This window comes from Lissotriton helveticus, chromosome 6, assembly GCF_964261635.1.
Source record: "Lissotriton helveticus chromosome 6, aLisHel1.1, whole genome shotgun sequence".
Classification (NCBI taxonomy): domain Eukaryota; kingdom Metazoa; phylum Chordata; class Amphibia; order Caudata; family Salamandridae; genus Lissotriton; species Lissotriton helveticus.
In genome coordinates this window covers 441,224,293-441,241,917 of record NC_136067.1, presented here as the reverse complement: position 1 = coordinate 441,241,917, position 17,625 = coordinate 441,224,293, and positions in this window count along the sequence as shown.

Sequence of the window (17,625 nt, the reverse complement as noted above, 5' to 3'; positions counted from 1 at the left end):
ATCGGTGCTAAGGTGTCAATGTATGCACTATTAAAGCTCAGTGCAGGGGGGAGGGAAAGGACACACAGGGAAGTAATAAAATTCTAAAGAGCAATGGTATTAAAAATCCTCCCGTCTCAAGCCTCAGGAGTGTAAGCAGTCTCAGGTACTCACGAGCCTTCCCTGAGAATATATTCTGGAGGACAGAGTCATTAACCCATTGTCCACCACAGAAAGTGATTTTTCCAAATTAATACGGTCAATTTCCCGTATTTTTTCTGCTGTCTCAATTTGAGTTACTTTCCAGACTTCGTTATAAGCTGCATATATAGAGGCCGCTATGAAACGTTTTTGACGCTGTTTGCGTAGTCCCAATATGAAATCACGCAAGTCAGCACCTTCTGTAAGTAAAGTTAGGTGTTGCTTAATTTCAGCCACTGTGGACGTTTGTAGCCATTGAAGGCAGAGCTTGCCCACGCTGTAGGTGGTTACTATCCCTGGATGTTGTCTTTGGGAATATCTAGGGTCTGGCCTAGTCAATGTGAACCCCTGTTCTTTGTTCAGGAATCTGTTTTGACAGTTATTTGTATCTGTGGGCCAGATCAACCATTTTTTCCATTCAGGATGTGTTCTGTTTTGGTTTAATATATGGTTTACGTCTATCTCAACAACTATAGAGCTATTACTGTTCACTTATTCAGTTCTGTACCTGAGATCTAGAATGATGGAGGGCTGGTATCTCTTATCCCAGGTCTTGATATTCCAGCTGCCTGCGAGGGCTGCTTGGAAGCGCCGGAGCTGGATTTCTCGGCAGGAGAAAGGCAGCGTCTCGTTCTCAGCGCGTCAGGAAGGCGGGGCAGCGTCTGTGGGCTTCGCTCTCTGCTGGGCTCCTCAGCACGTCTCGCTGCTCCGATCTCGTCACCACCGCATGTGTTTGCTTAAGGCAATGTCGGTAATATTTATACCTGAAAGGTGCCGAGATTGACGTAAGGATGGACATATATACGTCAATAAGGATGTCATATGAACAGGCTCGTTCGCACATTCTTTTGCTGAAGTTCTCGGTGAAATCAAAACAATGGCTATGGGAATTTCCCAGGTCGCTGTAGGTTTGATTTGTTTTGAGAACTCCGTATGCCTTATCAGGGGCTGGAGGAATATCGCTTGTCTAATTAGATGGCATGCGTTATGACCTAATCAGATAACGCGCTTCTGTGCCGTGGTGTGGCTTAATCAGATAACGTTTTTTGCACCGTTGGATGGCTGCTAGTTAATTATTAACCAAACCAGGGTCAGGAATAGGGGAATCGATACAGTACCTATAGGAATACATCACAGGAGTGCTTTTATGTTAGTTTGAGGCTTCCTGTAACACTGAGTATGCTGACTAATTTTCATGAATCTAGTGGCCCAGAATCCATAGGGCTTAAGGTCACCTTGCATATTTCTTAGCAGTGTAACCTCCCTTTCAAATCTGGTAAGCAGGAGCAATATCTTTGTGAGAATAATGAGACTACTATTGTACATATGATTGACATCTTCTCCGCTTGACCATTTAGTGCTTCCTCAGGGTGAGATCCTGCCACCTTCACATTTGATAAGTCTTTGCTTACAGTAATACATTTCTTGCATGTGATTAAGCATCACTGACGACTTGAGAGGAATCACATATACTGGAGGTTTTTTTCTTAGAATTTTAGCTCTAAGTTCCATGCGACCCTTTTCTAACAAGAATCCTGGTCAGTTGACATGGCAATTATCTCTGATCTTTTGCTGTGCTGCTTCCTATTTTCTATAAGCGCTATTTGGACTTTTGGCTTCCCAACAGTCTTTGTTTTATTTCTAGCACTGCCTAGTTCAAAATTACCCTCAATTACATGGCACTGCAGCTCAGGATTTAAACTGGTGCATATATTACCTCTTACTACCTTAATTAGGAAAACATCATCCCTTGCTTTCTTTTTTGTAAGGACTAATGTTGTTCAGTCGAGTTGTTGGCTGCTGTCTTCTGTTGTTTCTGTTATAAATATTTGCAGTGCATAGGACATTCTACTAGACATTATGATATTTATGGTTGCTTTATCATGGTTGCATAGTAGTCTGGGCTTTTGCATGTGTTACCATTGTTCTGGGAAAAGTTAAAACTAAACAAATATCAAAGCGTCCTCGGATATCAGCAAGTGGCCAAGAGTTCAGCGATGCTTCCTAATCTGAAACACATTTGAGGGAACTGCTGTCTGGTACTCAGTGTATGTGCTCTGATCCCTAAGACATGGAAATTTCTTATTCCATGGTTGGCTCATTTAACTTTCTTCTAAAGCTGTAGTATATGGTGCATAAAATACATAAGTGGCATAGAAAGTCAAACGTCACCTGAGGACTCAGGGAAAGGGAAAACATTACTTTAGGCCTAGCAGTGGTGCCTGCTGCTGCAGGTGACAGCTGCAGCTGTACCTGTAAAACTAACGCTTTTGCCAGGGCAAAACTCTCTTTTACATACTAATGTCCACCTATGTAGAACTTGCAGTGCACAAGGCAGAGTACATGGTATTCAAAACAGGAACATATAGAACTGTAATGTTACATTGTCCCTACAGTGACAAGAACCGAAAGACAGGAGGCCTATAATGAAGACTAGAGTAGAGATTAAAATAATGATTCTGTATCCTCGGTTTGGGCCCTGCTAGAAAAACAATTCAACCACTCTTGTTAATATTTGTTAAAAACCCACTTCAATGATGAAGTTAAATGTTTACTTAAATTTCAGGATAGCAACTTTTAGAAAGAAACAATGTTCCTGCATAAAACTGCAGAAGCCACTATACATAGCTCAACAGCTGCTGACAATTAAGTGCTTGATTGACAATAATGATGTGTGAAAACTGTTCCCAGAGAAGGGGCAATTTTCTGGAAGTGGGAAGGTGTTTATGACGTGTTCTGAAGCAGGCAAGAAGACCAGTTGGGATGGGCCCAGCAAGGATTCACCTGCAAAAGGGCAGTGCCCTGCCACAAGTAAAATGTTTGGTGATACTTGGAAGGGACCATCCTGTGACCTTCTTGTCAGGCTGTCACCAAACCCAGTGGGACCACTGAGGAAGGGGCTGCTCATTACCCGGGCCTCTCAAGGGAGCAACAGAAATCTCTGGGATTCTATTGGGCAGGGTATTGCCACCAGATATGTGGGAAAGGGATAGGGCTTGGACAGCCATTCAGAAGTATTTGCCTGGGAATTTTGCTTTTCAGGAGTGAGAGCTGGTTTGGCCTTCCCAGCAATCTGTTGTTTGAGTGAGAGGTTTGAGTTGAGGGTGAATCAGAGAGATTTGGCCTGGTTTGCTATTTGGGGTGAGAAGCCTGTTATGTTGAAGTTGGAGAGACATCAATAAATCAGAAAATGAGTAAAGACATTAGCAAGAAGGAAGAATTCGGTATTCATGGGGTTTAGCATAAGGTAGTTTGTTGGCATTTAGGTTTGGAAGACTCTGATTCAGACTTTGAGTCTTGTTTGTCCTTAGTGAGGAGCGTTTGAGCAGAGGTGGGTGTCAGCAGCATGAATCGTGTGGATCCTAATATTGCTGTCTGCAAAGATAAGTCCCACTGGTTTCAAATGAAGGATGAAAATAATGGGTAACAGAATTAAGCCAGTCTGGGTCTGGGATTTGGTAGAAACTATCTGAATGATCACTGTTGGTTGGTTAGGTAGAATGTGAACCATTGTAGGTCAGTGTGGTCAACCCTGCTCAAGGATCGGGCCGCTACCGCTGCCACAGCACCACCTGTGCGTGCTTCTCCCGCTGCTGCTGCCGCTCTGACCTGGGTCCGAGCCACCTGTGCCCAGCTCTGCCCTGCGGTCTGCTTCCCACGTAACTTTACTCCTGCTGCCACTTGATTCGTCTTGTTTCGTTTCTGCCACTTGTTTGCCTTACTCTACTTGCATTCCTTTGCCTCTGTTGCCTTCGTGGTTCCCCTTAGCACACCCCCTCTCCCCCCTCTTGCTTCTGTGTCCACTTCCCGCCGCCTCACCCGCAGCCACGCCCCCTCACCGCCCCTCTCCCACCTCCCAGCTGCTCCTCCCTCCCTCCTCGCCTCTTATGGCGTCCACTACCCGGACACGCAGCAGACATGCGCACGGGGCGCGCAATTGCGTGCCGAAAGCGCGCCAAAGGCAAGCCCGTCTGCGCCTGGACTGCACCCAGCGCCAGGACCCCTGGACCCCGAAGCCGACACAAAACCAGACTGCACTACGACTCCAGCACCCTCCACGCACTCAACGCCGGGCAAGATCACTCCTGCTACCGGGCCTCCCCGAAGCACACTCAGGGGCCCTTCACCTGCCGGAACTGCAGTTTCACCAGCATCCAGCTCGCCAAACCATCAACCAGGGAGCCCAACCACCTCCGATGCATCCTCCTCAACACCCACTCCGCCCGCAAGCACGCCATCGAACTCTGGGACCTCCTAGACTCAACCACCCCGGATGTTGCCTTCCTGACGGAGACCTGGCTGAACGCCACCTCGGCACCAGACATCGCCACAGCCATCCCGGAGGGCTACAAGTTCTCCCGCAGAGACCGCACCAACGGAGTGGGAGGAGGAATCGCCATCATCCACAAAGACACCCTCAGAGTCTCGACCAACACCGACGATACCCTCACCACCGCCGAGCACATACACTTCCAGATTCACACCGACCCCAACACCACCCTCAGAGGTACACTCGTCTACAGACCACCCGGACCACGACCACAGTTTTGCGACGCCATCGCCGACCTCATCAGCACCCACGCCCTCGCCTCCACGGATTACATCCTCCTCGGGACCTGAACTTCCACCTCGAGGACAACAACGACACCAACTCCACCGCCCTGATCGACAACTTCGCCAACCTAGGACTCAAAGAGCTTGTGACGACACCCACCCATGCCGCCGTACACACTGGACCCCACCTTCTCCGCAAGTCCCCACATCCCCTTCAACCACACCACCGAACCCCACTGGACCGACCATAGATGCGTCTACTTCACCTTCAGGAAACCCACCACACACCACCGCACCCAACAGTTGCCGCGCCGCCGCTGGGGCAAAATCACTGAGGACCAACTGACCACCACCCTCGCCCTGAGACCACCCGCCGACCCCACCAACCCCAACACCGCCGCCATCAACCTCAAACAGTGGATCAACGACTGCGCCGACACCCTTGCCCCACTCAAGACCTCCACAACCAATCACACCAACAAGAAAGCCGCATGGTTCACCGAAGACCTCCGGACCTCCAAGCACACCTGCCGGAAGCTGGAGAAGAAATAGCTCCACAACCGCACACCAGACAGCTACAAAGTCCACAAGAACGCCACCCGCAGACACCACCAACTCATCAGGACCGCCAAGAGGACTGCCTTCAAGAACCGCCTAGACTACAACGTGCACAACTCCAAAGAGCTCTTCAGCATTGTGAAAGAACTCTCCAACCCCAGCTCTAACACCAATGACATCCCACCTTCACAAGACCTGTGACTCACTGGCCAGCTTTTTCCCCGCAAGACGACTGACATCCATGACAGCTTCAACACCCACACCCCCACTCCTACCACCGAGACCCCACCCCCGCAACCTCCACCCGCACCAGTCGACTGACCACCTGGTCCAACGTCAGCAACGAAGACACCATCAAGACCATGAACTCCATCCACTCGAATCCCCTTCAGACCCTTGCCCCAACCACGTCTTCAACAAAGCCAGCACAGCCATCGCACCCTACCTCTGGAAAACAATCAACACCTCCTTCGAGACAGCAACCTTCCCGGAAAGCTGGAAGCACATTGAGATCAACGCCCTACTGAAGAAACCCAAGGCAGACCCCAAGGACCTCAAGAACTTCCGGCCCATCTCCCTGCTCCCCTTCCCAGTGAAAGTCACGGAGAAGATTGTCAACAGACAGCTGACCCGCTACCTCGAAGACAACAACATACTGGACCCATCACAGTCCGGATTCCGCAGCAACCACAGCACGAGACCGCCCTCATCGCCGCCACCGATGACATCAGTATCCTGATGGACAAAGGAGAAACAGCCGCCCTCATCCTTCTGGACCTATCAGCAGCCTTCAACATGGTCTGCCACCGCACCCTAACAGCACGCCTCCATGACGCCGGAATCCAAGAGAAGGCCCTGGCCTGGACCACATCCTTCCTCTCCGGCAGAACCGAGAGCGACCGCCTCCCACCCTTCCGCTCCAAGACCACCGAGATCATCTGCGGCGTCCCACAGGGATCCTCCCTCAGCCCGACACTGTTCAACATATACATGGCACCACTCGCCCACGTCGCACGACAACATAACCTCAACATCATCTCCTACGCCAACGACACCCAGCTGATCATATCCCTCACCGAAGACCCCCACACCGCCAAAGCCAACCTCCACAGAGGAATGAGGGCCGTCGCTGAATGGATGAAGCACAACAGACTGAAGGTGAACTCAGACAAGACAGAGGTCCTCATCCTCGGCTCCATCCCCTTAGCCTGAAACGACTCCTGGTGGCCTACATCGCTGGGAACAGCAAAAGAACCCACCGACCACGCACGCAACCTAGGGACCATCCTCGACCGCACACTCGCCATGACCAAGCAAGTCAACGCAGTCTCCTCGTCCAGCTTCAACACCCTCCGAATGCTCCGCAGAATCTTCAAGTGGATCCCCTCCGACATGAGAAATACCGTCACCCACGCCCTCGTCACCAGCAGACTGGACTATGGGAATGCCATCTACGCAGGAACAATAACCAAGCTCCTTAGACGGCTCCAACGCATCCAGAACGCCGCGGCTTGACAGATCCTCGACGTCCCACGACGCACCCACATCACCCCCCACCTGAGAGACCTGCACTGGCTCCCCGTCGACAAGAGGATCACCTTCAAACTCCTCATCCACGCACACAAGGCCCTCCACAATGCTGGACCAGCATATCTCAACGACCGACTCAGCTTCTACTCACGTAAAGTTAGTAGTCGTAAATCCCTTCTGTGAATACCAAAAGTAGTAAGTGCATTCTGTGAATACCAAAAGTAGTAAGTGCATTCTGTGAATACCAAAAGTAGTAAGTTTAGGATTTTGTCTTGTTAGTTCTGTGAATCAGGCCCTGAGAAGGGAGATTTTGTTGAGTACTGGAAGTCTGTGGGTAAGTTGGCTAGTTCGTCTTGGAGTTCTTTCAGATAGCATTGAAGGAATGAAGGGATTCATCCACCTTTTTCTGCTGCCCTTCATTTGGGATAGTGATATATGTTACAATAAAGGAGACAGCTAAACTATCAGTCTAGTCTAAGAGTATCGGGCTCTTCAGTGGGTGCTGGGGAATGCAGTGAGAATGAGTTCCAGTGTGTTTACTTTCAAGGGATTTGGCTTTGTGTTGCTATGTTTTATTTCTAGTGTGTTGAGTAGATAGTGTGAGAATTACTTTATGGTTTTGGTGTTGGAGGAGCTGGGCAGGTTGAAGGAAGACTGGGAATATTTATGGGGGCAGATGCGATGAAGCTTGACATCATTTCTATGATGTCCTTGTCAGTTCAGGGTGGTCTATACAAAGGGTGAAAGGATGATGCATTGCAGGCTAAGAACAGAAAGTGGGAGGTTTAAAGTTCAAAAGCTTGAATTGTGGCCACATTGAAGATAATGCAGACACATCTTGAATTGTGTATGACTACAAGTCTTGCTCCAGGTTTGCATGTCCAGTCTAGGTGTTAGATGTTGTACCCAGAGCAAAGGAGGATGTCAAGAATTTGTGTGGAGGGGTGGTAAACCAGGTTTCTGTGATATGAAGAATGTTTAGGTTGTGGTGTGTAATGATCTCAGCAATGTTGAGGGTGGGAACTCATGAGCTGTGTAAATTCATGAGCATGACTTGAAGATTATGTGATGCGGGTGGTGTGTGCACTCATAAGTTGTATGAGGTTGTTGGTGTTATATGTGCCAATATAGTGAGCCTGTTTGTGGGGTCACACAATTATGGGTTCCTTACCATGACAGCTGGGCTTCTGGACCCATCGGAGGTGGCAGGCCTTTGAAGGCTGGTAAGAGTGGGAAAATGTAGTGATGTAATTTCCTATTGAGGTGACTTGTGGGAAATCCAGAGCGGTCATCTTGAAATGGATGCTGCGAAATGAGGTCTTCTTGCCTGGCTTCTTTTAAGCATGGTTTTGGTGAGAAACAAGTGTAATCACTTTCTGCACAGATGGAGGCTGTCAAAATATTGATATTGAGATGGAAATTGGAAAATATGGAGATGTTTTCTTTTTGAGATGAATGATGGGAAATAAAGTCTGCTCGCCTAGCTTCTTCTTTCAAAGATGGATGTGGTGGGAAGCCACTTATGCCACTTCCTTTAAAGCTAGATGTTGGGAAATTCAGGATATCATTTCCTACTGAGGTGAATGCTAAGATATTTGGGTGTGTCTTTTTGCTGCGATGGATGTTGGGAAATTAGAGGTAAGCCAACAGAGAGCAGGAGTTAAATAGAGAAAGATTGTGATAGATAAAGATATTCATTGTAAGAATTATAAGAAGGTAACAAAGGGTGAGTGGAGGCTTTACAGGATGAGTGGAGAGACAGGAGGGAGCAGGAAAACCACTGTATTGGGAAACAGGTGAGCGTAATATAAATGCAAAATAATAGTGTGACGAACTAGAGAGAGCTACAGTGAGAAGAAAGAGGTAAGATGACAAAGGGGAATATTAGGGTAGAAGTTTGATAAAGGAAGATGCGAAATGGAAGAAGAATGTGAGATAATGAGAAAAGAAGATTTGATAAAACCGCAAGATGTGGGGTGAAAGAACTTAAGAGTTGGTGGCAGGTGGGAAACAGAGAGGTAAAGGTAAGAAGATTAGAGAGGCAGAAAATGAAAGGGAAAGTGAGAGTGATTCTGAATGAAAATGGTGAGACGATGACTGACTAAAGAGTAATATATACTTTCTGATCACAAATGAAGATGAAGGTGAAGAGAAGACTACATAAAATAGAGCTGAGAGAATTCAAGACATGCAGAAGATTGAAAAAATGGTGAGATTGAGAAAGGTGGATAATGACATATGTGGAGGAGTTGACCAGAGCTGGCGTTTGCATAGGTGACTATAAGGCGGTGCGTACAGGAAAGACAGAAATAGATGTCAAATTAGCAGGTTTTGTAGTTAAGAAGAAAACTGGGAGAAGTAAATTGGTTGATAGAGAGTCAGGTGTAGGTGTGAAGTATCCCAGGCGAAATATAGGTGAAAGTTGTTCTTCAATTAACAAATGTAAAAACAAAATTTTGAACAATATATATCAAGCACCATGGACCTTCACTATTTCACCAGGGATTGCTCATCTCTGCATTGAGAAGTATGTATTTGAAGCCAACCCAGTATATTGATGCTGGTTCTACCCTTGTTCATTGTAGGTAATACAAAAATTCAGCTATATCTAAAATTGGGAATTCCCTGATCTCTCAAAATAGACATGGTGTGCTTATGTACAAAAAAGCAAAAAGCAGGGGGCATATGAGTCACAACCCCTTCTAAAGCATATTGAACCACATGTAGGTGCTGTCAATTTTAGTTCATGGGACACTGAAAGATACTTGACTTGCCAGAAACACAACGTTTGTTTAAAGAGCGACTGGCATTTGAATCCAGGTCTCCTGGGCTATTTAGCTAAGTGCCCATACTTTATTCTGATTCAGTAACCATGTTTCTTTAGCAGAGTTACACAAATGACACCATTTGAGCTGTTCTAGTAATATTTTCAAACTTTTTAATTAGCTTTTTAACTAATATGACAGTACAATAATCCATGACTTTAATGTTGAACCCGCCCCCTCTATGCACTATTCATCTTACTTCTCTAGCTGTTACGAGTGCGTACGTACATAATATTGACACACATTTAAGTCCTAATTAGACCGTAGTCCCATCACAAGCTGTTCTAGTTTTAAAAAGCAAAGTACATGTTGAAGGCAACTCACTTTTTAATCATCGGTGAATGTAGCAATATTGACCTTTTAACATTCAGTTCTTAATGAACGGATTGCATTTGTATCTCCATCTATCTTACCCATTAATCTGCATAGACCCTTATTCTGATAGCTTCATAGATGTAAGCTCTTATGAAGCCAGGGATCCCAGTATCAAGCTCTAAATCCAATTTGGCAACTCAATAACATCCCAAAAATATTTTGGTGTTATCTGTTGTCACTAGAAATGAAATGTATGCTGATATTTTGGGTGTATGGCAGGAGTATGTTTTTTGCACACATCTAGTGGCAGGTTAAGTGTATGGGGTCCACTCACAAAATTTGCAGAGGGGGCCCATATGAATCTGTTACTGTCAGAAGGTACTTGGAGTCGATTTCCTCAGGAACAGAAGATAATTCCTCAGTCCCACACGTAACTACCAGTGACCGAATATGTACCTATCATTCTCAAGTATTAATGGGGGGGAAAGGGATGGGGAAAATATACAGAGACTCCTCACTTGTGGTGCTTTCTGGTCGCCTCTTCTACTTTCACTCCGGAGGTTCTCAGAGATAGACCTATAACAAATGAACACAAATGTATTAGATACATATTTCTCCTATACTTGTCTCCTATAAAAATTCAACGTAAACCACTGTTTACCTGTTACACATTGAGGATTTGCCTCTGATGTTTGGAATTAATTGGCTATGATCTATTTAGCCATTTAGGGTTGTCAAAAGAAATGTCAAAACTGGATTATAGTCTTTCCAATGCTTATTCTTTTTGTGTGTGGAAATCCACACGTTTGTTGTTTTTTCCACTAGGTACTATATATCTATATATATATATATGTATAAATTACCTACTGGCAGTCGCCAGTAGGTAGTTATGGTTAAATCCTAGTTTCCATAGGAAAAGCGTATTTTGATTTGGTAATACCTTTGACGTCGTTTGACGAATATTCACCAAATTCTCCCCAAAAAAGTCTATCCAAGTCAGCTCCTAGCCTAAAAGTTTGAAGGTGATTCGTCAAGCGGGGGCTGAGAAAAAAGGGTGGTCCCAAAACACGTTTTTTGTGTGTTAATTTCCATAGGAAATTTTGAGACAGGCTATAGCCTGAAATGCCGAAGGGAATTACCCCAAATTTGACAAAAAGGTAGTGCTTTGTTCCAAAAGCGACCTTTTTTTTAATGGTATAAATCCATTCAGTAGTTACTGGGAAATTTTAAAAAATGAGAGTCAAAAAATCAATTTCCCATAGGAAACTTTAGGCTGAACGGAATTTCCCCAAATTTTGCAAAAGGTAGTGCTTGGTTCAGAAAGCGACCTTGTTTTAAATGGTGTAAATCCGTTCAGTAGTTGGTGATAAATTAAAAAAATAAAACTTTCGATACCAATGGACGCAGTGGATTTGTGAATCCCTTTGCTGTACCCGTTCTCTCCAATGTGGAGCCTACGCGCCCACTTGACCATGAGTAAATCACTGTGATATTACCGTTATGGTACCTGGCCCCCCCTCGTCCCCCTTGTCCTGAGGAAGACCCCCATTAAGGTTTTTACTGATACCTAAAACGCTTTGGGGTCGAAACATCGACAACCTTTGAATCTGTCAGCTCACGCTTCAATCAGAATACATGCACGAAGGCCCTTCAAGCATGGCGATGTAAAAAATTGTTGACATTTGTTGTTTTGATTGTGGCTCTATGTGGAAGTCAGCTACTTGTACTTGCCTTTTGATAAGGGTCACTTGACCTGCACTGTACTCGTTTCCTGAATACCCTTAAATCCTTGCACGTAAATACACCGACCCTCTCCCCCATTCCTTCCCCCTCACTTGTTGGGGCACCAACGTCTTTTCGAATAAATGATGCAATGTTTATGCAAGACACAATTTACAGGTTCATTGTGATTAGACTCCTGAGGCGTGAGCCGGGAGCATAGATAGCCCTACATTGAATTTTCTGCTCGCACATTGTACTTGTGCTTTTTACTGTGGGGGGAATCTATTTTAATCTTTCTTCATCGCGCCGTTTTTTAAAAACTGTTTGTGCTGTTGCTGCCATTAAGGGTCCACTGCTCGGGGCAAGGGAGGGAGTGTGTCCGCCATCTTGGGTGAGGAACAACGAGGTCGCAAGCTAGTGGTTACTGACTCACCTGCCTGGCCACCTCAGGGGTTCCTATAAATGAGTTCCACACTGAGGCGCCCGCGCAGCGGATGCGTGCAACGGGCGCGCCGCTGGCGCGCTAAAGGCAAGCCCGTCTGCGCCCGTCCGTGCCAGGACGGCGCCAGACGCCAGGACCCCTGCATCTCCCAAGGGCGACGTTCTCAGGTACACCGGTGATGAACTTTTCGGTCTGGCCGCTAGGTGCCTATCAGCACCGTGGGCCTTTCAAGAGCCATATTTTGTGTGTAAATGCTGCGCCTTTAAGGTCAACTCTGCGGTGCAGGCTATTTGCCCATCTAGTTACACCAAATTTAACTTCCTTAGCTTAAATTGCCCCCTCTGGTGAGCCATCATGCTGATGTTTTCGATCTTCTAATGTCTGATGCCCCTGATGTCCTGTTTCTCACTGAAACTTGGCTAACCCAGGACACAGTGGCGGAGCCAGGGCTCGCCCTCCCTGACAGCTATATGATATATCATAATAGAGAGGGGGGTAGAGGGAGGGCATTGCGGTGATAGCTAAAGTGACATTTTCCGTCAATTTGGCAGAGGAAGAAATTGCGGGCTGCGAGAGTGCTCTCTTTAATGGCATGGCATAGGAGAAGCGTGGCTCAGTGGTTAGAGGCGGCAGACCCGGAAGCTGAGATCGACCGTGGACCAGGGTTCGATTCCCCGCCTCGGCGGGTCTCGGGCTCAAAAATTCCACGGACTCGACAATTCTCGCTCCGGTGCCTACTCGAATCACGGGGTCACACTCTGCAACTCTGGGCAATAGCTTGCTTAATCTCCACTACGGCCCCTCGCGGCGGGATGCCTGGCTTTCACCTTGTGGACACCCTGCCGGGGTTTCTCACAGGGGAATACCAGGACGGGTTCCCTAAGCAAGCGCCAGGATGCCCTTTGGGTGACAGGTTTGCGCTATATAAGTACACCTACATTTACATTTACATTTAAAATAAAGCTGAGCTGCAACCTGACCATGTCTGGTCTCCTAATTTATAGACCCCCTAGGCCTTCCGGGAATTTTCGCGAAGATCTAGCGAACAAAATTGGACTTATGGCTAGCAAAGCGGCTAATTTTACCATCATGGGGGATCTTAATCTGCACCTCGAGCAGGAAGGAAAGGCGGAGATCTCTCATATTTTAGCGGATCTAGAAGCTTTTCAGCTGCCGCAGCTGGTCTCGTAGGGCACACATGTGGCTGGGCATCTGCTCGACTCCATTTTCTCTAATCTTGGCTGCTTAAAAATCCTCTCCCCGGTCCCGCTGTTATGGACTGACCATTCAGTAATTCCTTTCTCTTTACTGTGGCAGAGTAGAGTTGATGCGGTTCATTCTGCTGTGGTGGTAAAATGGGCATGGCATAAGCTAGACCGGGAGGTGCTTGCCGCGCGGTTAGCGGAATCTAGACCTCAGTTTCCCACAGATATCGAGGAGGCGCATGCTTGCTTTCAGGACTGGCTGATAGCTGGTCTTGATAGCTGCATTCCGGCTAAGTGGGGAGGAAAGGGAGGTGGGCCATCTAATCCTTGGTTTACAGACCTTCTAACGCAGGCAAAGAAGGGGTGCAAGCAGCTGGAACGTGCCTGGCGTCGCTCTTATGAGCCGTCTGCCAAAGCTGTTTATCATAAGGCAGTAAAGGATTATCACAAGCTTATCCGCAAAACACGGGCAGAGTTTGTCGCTGACAAAATCTTGACAAGCTCCAATCCCACAAAAACCACCTTTAAACTGCCTAAAAATATGAAGAGTGCAGATCTGGCCAGTATTTCCCCTGTAGCGTTTAATCATCACTGTGAGGCTTTAGCACTCCACTTTGTGGAAAAAGTGGAGCTGATTTACCAGGGCCTCTCTACAGGGAATACCCACATTGAAAATTCCGTGCTAGTAGGGCCAGACAATGGGATGAATAACGGCTTGCTATCCCTGCTATTGCTGTCGCCTGAGGAGTTTGAGATCTTAAGTGTTAAGATCAAGTCGGGTTCGCCGGCTGACCCCCTGGCGGCGAGTCATTTTCACCAGCTTCTATCTCTTATCTCCCCGGTGGCTTTAGAACTGGCTAACCTCTCATTGAAGTCAGCCTCCGACCCAAGGGCGTGGATGCATGCTAAAATTATTCCATTGTTAAAAAAGCCATCACTTTGAGGTAATATGAATTTTTATGCTCAATTGTGTCCCCTACTATGTACCCCAACGGCTCCATGTATGTGCTTAAAGTGCATGTAAGTTCCCTCCATAACCCGCTATGAAGACGCAAATACATTTGCGTCCAACATTAACATGTCCTCTTTCTGATCCGCCATGAATGGATCAATAATTCAGTTCCTAAGTGTGCCGGGCCACCGTCTTTACATGGTACACATTCATGTTTTCATGGCTCTGGCGAAGGCCCTGATTTCTGCCATCGAGCCTTTTCCTGACTTCTGCCTCTAAAAACTGCAGCGAGGACCTGCATCTGCATCCCTGAACTTTGACTTACTCCCTGCGCGGCAAGTGGTGCCCGGCTCTGTCTGACTGCCTGACAAAACTGTATTCAGCCTTCAAGTTATCTGCTCCGCTCCTCGAAAATACATTCCTGTCTAGTAGTTTAGGTAAACATTCCCCCAGCTGCAGAGTAAAGGGCCCGGTTTTTCTGTCTCCATGTACGTAATTCATAGCTCCTGTTGCCATGGTAGGCCCATGGCCCTCGCATTACACGTAGACACACATACACGCATTAGCAGTCAGTATAGAATAGCCTCTGCCCGAGAGACCTTTTCTTTTAAGATAATACAGTTCTCCAAACACAAGATACCAGATATGATTTAGGAACAAGTTGATCTGACCCACCAGACTTCTGTCTCTAATCCTAGCGTTAAATGTCAAGTCCCCTTCACCCTCCAGTTCCACGTCAGTCACACGTCATGCTGCTGCGTGCGCATCTCTGCCATATATTTCTGCTGACACTGCAGGATTCTTCTAGGGATCCACCCACTTGCGTCACTTCTATGATTGAAATGCTGAAATATTTCTTCTTCTATGTGACGTTTCTGGCACCCACCTCCGTGTTCACCCTTGTGCACGCCTTCTGATTACATATTGTTACGCACATGTTTCTTATCTTGTTTTCTTTCAGCCGTTACGCCTTCTGAACCCATCACCACTGTAATGATATTATATATACTGCGTGCTGTTAATAAATCATTGTACATGTCCATGATTCCCTTCCTGAACCCTCGTGGTGATGGATCATGCTACCTGGTTCGAACCAATTCCATTTTATGGAATAAAACCCCTTAAAACTCAGACGCCACGGACTCTGTGTCTCTTATTTTGATTGAGCTATTTTATTGAACTTTACCGCATAGAAATTAGATACCAGGTAATTTTATTTACCACAGTGAATGGCACCCCAGATGGGACACTCCCCCACCTTACGCGCCGGCGGTGCGTTGCAGCCCTAGTCCCCTGCCACAGCCGGACGGACACTCATGCGCATCCACAGGATTTCCTGTATCTCCCTCAGGCCAACGGAGGTGACTGAGACTGCGATTGATACCCAGACGAGGCGGTGAGGAGTGCGGAGGATCCCGACCCGAGTCCAGCCGAGAGTGCAAGGTCCGAGGTGTCTTGAGGCCCACCAGTTCCGAAGTACCTACGTCACGAGTCGAGTCGAGTCCAGTCCAGTGTCGAGTTTTCCGAGGCCTTCTGTTCCGTGCTTCCCGGTGAGTACCTTTGCTGGGGACGCATCTAGACGGGTGCATTAGTTTGCCCCGGTCGAGACGGGTTTTGGGTACATAGACCCGGTCTGCACTGTTTAGCAGTGTATCTGTGCTGTTTAGCAGTACATCAAGTAAATGTTACTAGTTAATATATGGTTTTAATGTCGTGGTATGAGTGATTGTTTGATCTGCATTACTGTGTATATTGTATTTATGGTGTTCGAATTCGAGTAAGTATCAAGTATCAAGGTTCAAAAATGCCGCTGTTCAGTAAGTTACGACAGATAGGAACTAGAAAGGGGATTCTAGAAGAAGCAGTGCCTGTTCCACCTAGGGACACACCAGGGCACTTTATGTACCACAAGCATGGCTTAGGTGCCATACTGTACTTAGACTTGTGGGTCGATTATACCAAACACTTAGAAGAGCAATATAGATGGCCTGTTTCAGGAACATGGGATGCCGAGTGCATCATGAGAGTAGAGGAAGCAGTATTGAAAAAGAAAGCCCGACAGTCACAGAAAGACGCCATAGAATTATGGCGTAAAGAATCACATAGACGCACAGAAAAAGAATTCAGAAAAGCAGAGAAACATAGAGAAGATTCAGAGAAGACTCGAGAAAACGAATTAGTCAAGGAAGGTATACGAGTTCGAACAGAACAAGTAGACCGACAACTGAGTACGCTTAATAAAGGCATTTATCCAGTTCGGGCCGAGGGCCTGCCCAAGGCGACCCCAGAAGTACCAAAGAATCTGCCCCTTCCATTGGTTCCGACTAAATTACGTCACAAGACCGCAGCAGAGATTTTTCTTTCTTCCTATTTGGATGATGCAGCTCCAGCTTATACTCATGCACCTGCCCATGTACCCGTCCCACATGTACCTGCACCCCATAATCAGCAGCCCCCGGGTCCGCAACAGCAGGTCCTCCCACCTAACCCTCCTGTTCCGAATCTTGCACCCCCTATAAATACTCTTAATCCTTTTGGGATGGGCCTAGTTCAGGTCCCAACGCAGCCAGGTTATGGTCAAGCCTCCGGCTCAGGAGGCGCATCCGGAGGTTTTCGAACCCCGCCGCAGTTACATCGAGTGACAATGAGAGATTTCGCAATGGCGCGGACACCTAAAGGTGCCGCAGCAGAACAGCTCAGACAACAGCTTACAGATTGTAGATACGACACTGTGCCTGGTACGTCAGGACCCATGTTGTTAGCGTCCTTACGCTTAAGACGAGTTACAGATTATCTGATAATGTTACCAGAAATGCCAGAACATCTAGACAAAATGTATCACTTTATTAGAACAGGAGAAGGACCCGAGAGTGTTGGTGACGCCATGTCACGTCAGAAAATTGCGAACAAAGGTTTAATTATGCGATTTTTGGTTAATTGTTTGATAAGAGAACAAGATCAGGCAGGATTTCCACAAAGTGAGATGGATAAATTGAACAGATGGAGTCAGAACATGGCTGAGGGTACACATGATAGAGAGAAAAGTATACATGCTATGGTTAGAAAGGTCCGTAAAGAAATCATAGATATACATGCTCGTCGAGAAACTGAGGAGCCACTCGAATCAGACGATCTAGCCTCCTCCCAGGAGGAGGATGAATCAGAGAAAACAGTAGAAACATCGCAGCATATAAGTCAAGACACGATAGCCTATGTAGGTAAGGGTAGATCCTTTGATAAAACGTTACGCCCAGAAAGCAAGCGACTGTTTCACTCTGCTATGTCAAATCCGAAAACGCCTGAACATCTATTTCAGGCTGCCGATAAAGTACTACAACATCG